Consider the following 6,000-nt stretch of genomic DNA (forward strand, 5'->3'; position numbering starts at 1 on the left):
CTATTAAACGAGCGCCCTGCAGAACTTCTTGAAAATATTGCTCGACAGGTACTCGGCTTCCGTCCGAATCTAGGGATGCAACATTAGTGGCCTTCATCTCTGCCCAGTATGTCTTGACACAGGCAAGAGCCATCCGCGCACCCTCTATGCATGCCGACCTCCTCATTGCATTGATATGCGGCACCGCACCAAGGAACTGCTACACCAAGCCAAAATAACTCTTTGGCTCGGGCCTTTTCGGCCACAAAAGACTCACGACATCCTTCATGGCAAGTCCGGATAACCTATTCAGCTCCGCCCATTCGGCCTAGCGATCGGTTAATGGAAGAAGGCGCTCTGGATTATGGAACTGCAAACAAAAAACCTTTTCCATTTCGTGATCCTTTTGATCTCGGAAGTGTTCGGCCGCGTCTGCGGCACTTGCCGCCAAGTCCAGATAAGCATCCTCCGAACTCCACAGCCGGTCCAACTGAGCATACTTAGGATCCGCGAACTTCCTCCGCAGCAGGAAGGGCTTTCCAGCCGCGATATCTCCGGCCTGACGCAGCTCCTCCTTCATAGCTCTCATCGCAGAGCGAGCATCCTTGGCCTCGGTAGTGGCCCTCTTCAGGTCCTCTTGCACCGCTCGATCTTCCTTTTCAAGAAGCTTGCAGCGGTCGGCAGCATTCTTCAACTTCATGGCCATCTCGGCCATTTCCTTCTTGCTTCGGCAGTGAGCAGCTTGTTCAACTTTTAGCTCTTCGGCCGCCTTCAAGGCAGCCGCATCACTTTTTTTGGTCTGCTCCTTGGCTCGGGCGAGCTCCGCCCGAAGGTTCTCCATGGCAGCGGCACCATCTGCATCAAGCATACATGTTGTAAGGCACGGGCATCAAGCTCCCTTACCAGGTGTCCGCGGAGAAATCACATACCTTGTGACTCGTCCAGCCGCTTATTGACAAGCGCGATGTCGGCATCCGTCACGTCAAGTTATCGCTTTAGTTCGGCAAATCCGTCAGTCTGGCTAGCCACTGGACACTTCGCCACCTACATAGGAAGGGAGACATATTATACCTGGGATTATGATCCTCCGCGCGCTGTCATTTTTGACAACACACCGTGTCTCAGGGGCTACTATCTACATAGGGCGCATTTTATATGCGGAACTGTCAAAAGGTACATCATTTTGCGTACCTCAAAACCTGTCAGTAAACTTCTGACGGCTTCGTGCAATCCGCTCTCAGCGGATGAAATCCTTTCAATCACCATACCCGTTAACGCACGTTGATCTTCTGAGATAGACGCTCACCCGAGCAGATCCTCCAGCTCCTCCGACCGAACACCAGGTGGTGCCGGACTCGTCCGATGGCCTTTTTCGAAGGCCGGACGCGGAGGGCTTTGAGGGGAAATACGACCACCTTCCGGCCCCGCCGGACTCGGAGAAACCCTCCGCGGCTACACCTTAGTGTCGCCCACCTCGCAAGACGGTACGGCAGGGGGAGGCGTTTCGCTCTCTATCATCTCCGGACGAAGATCCCCCGAAGATGAGCTCTACAGAGAAGGGCTGAGATCCGAACTACAAGGTAAAACTTCGGTTATCTTCATGAGAAATAGGGCAGGGATATCCTTTATTTTAAAAACTCCCCTTTTTACTTACGGCTCGGTGGAGGGCTGATCCCCTTGGGGGCATAATGCGGCCGAGGCATCTATCGCCGTAGGACCCTCTGACGAAGATTTCTTCCCCCGCTTTGAGACCATGGTCTCCGGGTCTTCAGAGGCGGTCCTCTTCTTCCCTTGGATGGAGGGATTCTCGATCCCTCCTTTCCTGGCAGCCTCCTTCGCGGAGGCGGTAGCTTCCTTGTTCCCCCCTTTTCCTTCTTCCGAAGGCGCAACCTCCAGCATCCTGGTTAACACGGGATCCGGCGTGGTCTCAGGGAGGGGGGCCGGACACCTGATTAACTTTGCTTTCACTATCCACTCTTGTTCGAGAGACAACTCTTTTAAAGAGCAAGTTTGTGATAAATATGGGATAGCGTGTCCGGGTACAGGGCTACTTACTTGAGTATCCGGGCGATTGCAGCTCAGACCTGCGTCCTCGGTCAAGTCCGGACACATCTCTTGTGATCCGAAGAAAAGCTTGTACATCTCCACGAGCGTCGCGCCCATAAAATGTTGGAGAGCTTGTGGTCCCTCCGGGTTAAATTCCCACAGGCGGAGGGGGCGACGTTTGCAGGGCAGGGTGCGACGAATCAGCATGACATGCGCTACTATGACCAGAGTGATCTCTCTCTCTAGGAGATCTTGAATGCGGCCCTGCAACAAGGGCACGTCCTTGGACGGCCCCCAGTCAAGTCCTTTATTGACCCATGACGCCAGCCGCGGTGGAGGACCCGAGCGAAAGGCAGGTGGCGCCACCCATTTGGTGCCCCTGGGAGCTGTGATATAAAACCACTCTTGTTGCCATAGGCTGAGCTCCTCTTGAAAAGAGCCCTTGGGCCACGGAGCATCAACATTCTTGCTTATAACAGCCCCTCCGCACTCTGCCTGTTGCCCCTTGATCATCTTCAGCTCCACCTTGAAGGTCTTGAGCCACAATCCGAAGTGAGGGGTAATGCGGAGGAAGGCTTCGCATAGGACAATGAACGATGAGATGTGGAGGATGGACTCCGGATCCAAGTCATGAAATTCCAACCCATAGTAAAACATGAGCCCCCTCACGAAGGGGTCCATCGGGAAGCCTAACCCCCGAAGGAAGTGAGACGCGAACACCACGCTTTCACCAGGCTTGGGAGTGGGAATAACCTGCCCTTGGGCAGGCAACCTATGCGAAATTTCGCTGGTTAGATACCTGGCATCTCTTAGCTTTAGCACATCTTCTTCCGTAACGGAGGAAGGCATCCACCGGCCTTGCAGGTCGGAGCCGGACATCATCGAAGGTCTGAAGCGCCTGAATCTGGAGCTTTGGGTGTTGGAACTCAAGGAAAGGTGCGGATTCGATCAAGATTGAAAGTAAGGAGTGGAGCCTTGGTCTCTTTATAAAGAGGTTGAATACCAAGAGCCTTCCCCGTGACCGTTCGGGACTCGCCTTCGATAGAGGAGACGTGCCAATGGGCGCGGTTGGGTTACCCACGCCCGTATTGATGAGGATCCCAGAATAAGGGGACACGATCTCTGTTTTGACAAGACGTGCCAAGGAAACCGCCTCGCTAAACGCATTGAGGTGGAACAGTAAAAAGGATTCGAATAAATGCTTGGCCGTGGTGTGATGTCACGCCACGGAATACGTCAGCAGATTGAATTTGTGTAAATATTATTCTCTCTACGGTGGTATGTGGAACTTATTTTGCAGAGCCGGACACTATCCTTGTGTTCAAAATCTTCTATGAAGTACTCGGAGGAGGAATCCGCCTTGCAATGTCGAAGACAATATACGCGCCGGACTCGTCGTCATTGAAGCCTGGTTCAGGGGCTACTGAGGGAGTCCTAGATTAGGGGGTGTCCGGATGGCCGGACTATAGCCTTTGGCCGGACTCCTGGACTATGAAGATACACGATTGAAGATTTCGTCCCGTGTCCGGATGGGACTTTCCTTGGCGTGGAAGGCAAGCTTGGTGATACGGATATGTAGATCTCCTACCATTGTAACCGACTCTGTGTAACCCTAACCCTCTTCGGTGCCTATATAAACCGGAGGGTTTTAGTCCGTAGGATGAACAACAATCATACCATAGGCTAGCTTCTAGGGTTTAGCCTCTCTGATCTCGTGGTAGATCTACTCTTGTACTACCCATATCATCAATATCAATCAAGCAGGAGTAGGGTTTTACCTCCATCAAGAGGGCCCGAACCTGGGTAAAAACATCGTGTCCCTTGTCTCCTGTTACCATCCGCCTAGACGCACAGTTTGGGACCCCCTACCTGAGATCCGCCGGTTTTGACACCGACACTCGCTCCTGCTTCGGCCATGGGGGAAGTGGTGACGGTGTTGCCTGCTCCGACCACATCCCCAACGACGTCCACATCCTCGCGCACCTCCGCACCTCCCGTAGCATTGGTGGCTGCGGGAGGCAGAGCCTTTGAGGTGGACGGGTGAGCTGAAGCACTGAATTTCTTCTTGGGCGCCATGGTTGATGGCACCGTCAAAGATCAAGATGGCGATGAAGATGATGCCTTGCACATGCTTTCAGGTTCGCGCAAGTGACCCCCCCTACCTGGCACGCCAAAGATGTCGCGGGAAACCACGACCACCTATGGGACCAAGGGTCCCTTGCTGGTTCGGCAGGGGGGATGTCATGTTGCACAAATAGTAGAGGAGCGTGGGGCAGCACGACAAAGATCACACGAGCAATTTTACTCGGGTTCGGGCCGCCGCGAGGCATATAACCCTACTCCTACTTTGGTGGATTGATGGTGGAAGAATGGTGGTGGAGCGCAGTACACTTGCCCAGCAGGGGCGATAGTGGCTACACGTGTATGAGTTAGTGGGTGTCCAACCTTCTAACTGAGGGAGTCCTGGATTAAGGGGTCCTCGGACAGCCGGACTATTGGACTATGAAGATACAAGATAGAAGACTTCGTCTCGTGTCCGGATGGGACTCCTTTGCATGGAAGGCAAGCTTGGCGATTCGGATATGTAGATTCCTTTCCCTGTAACCGACTTTATACAACCCTAGCCCCCCGGTGTCTATATAAACCGGAGGGTTTAGACTTCTAGGATTTAGCCACAACAATCATAACTTCATAGGCTAGACTTCTAGGGTTTAGCCATTACGATCTCGTGGTAGATCAATTCTTGTAATACTCATATTCATCAAGATCAATCAAGTAGGAAGTAGGGTATTACCTCCATAGAGAGGGCCCGAACCTGGGTAAACATCGTGTCCCCCGTCTCCTATTACCATTAGCCTCAGATGCACAGTTCGGGACCCCTACCCGAGATCCGCCGGTTTTGACACCGACATTGGTGCTTTCATTGAGAGTTCCGCTGCATCGTCACCAGAAGGCTTGATGGCTCCATCAATCATCTACAACAACGTAGTCAAGGGGGAGATTTTCCTCCCCGGACAGATCTTCGTATTCGGCGGCTTCGCACTACGGGCCAACTTGCTTGTCCATCTAGAGCAGATCGATAGCTACGCCCCTGGCCATCAGGTCAGATTTGGAAGCCTGAATTTTGTGGCCGATATCCGCGGAGACTTGATCTTCGACGGATTCGAGCCCATGACGGTTGTCCCCGGCCACCATGATGAACACGACCTAGATCTGTCATCTGGCCACGCACAGGAGATGGCGCCTGTGACCGCCCTGGCCATAGAGCCGGAGCGAACCGCGTCGTCCGAAGACGGGAAGCTTAACCCCGCCACGGAGGCTGCAGACTCAGTGGCACTCGAGCCGCACACAGACCCAACATCAGGCTGGACTTGTGTCACCGGAACCTCGGAGTCGTCTCCGGCCATGGATTCTGGACTGCGTGCATCCACGTCCATCGAACCTGATTGGGCGCCGGTCTTAGAGTTCAGCTCCGCGGACATCTTCCAACACTCGCCTTTTGGCGATGTGTTAAACTCATTAAAATCCCTCTCCTTGTCAGGGGACTCTCGACCAAACTATGTCTAGTTTGAATGGGAAGTAGACGACGAAGAACTTCATTTGCCACCCACCACCCACTTTGTAGCCACTGTCGATGACTTAACCGACATGCTTGATTACGACTCCCAAGACTTCGACAGTATGGACGACGATGCCGGAGAGGAGGAGGAACCACCACCCACAGGGCGTTGGACAACCACCTCCTTGTACGACATATACATGGTGGATACACCCAAAGAAAACAATGGTGACGATGAAAATCCAGTCGAGGATAAACCTCCAGGGATACAGCCAAAGCGCCAACATCAGCGGCGCCGCTGTAAGCCACGCCGTAGTAAAAATAGAAACACCTTCATAGAAGAAGACAACACTCCGGATGGTGCTGAAAAGAATGAAGACCCCGCTGAGCCAACCTCCAAATAGGAGGAACGGGAG

This window comes from Triticum aestivum, chromosome 1B (genome assembly GCF_018294505.1).
Source record: "Triticum aestivum cultivar Chinese Spring chromosome 1B, IWGSC CS RefSeq v2.1, whole genome shotgun sequence".
In the NCBI taxonomy this organism is placed as follows: Eukaryota; Viridiplantae; Streptophyta; class Magnoliopsida; order Poales; family Poaceae; genus Triticum; species Triticum aestivum.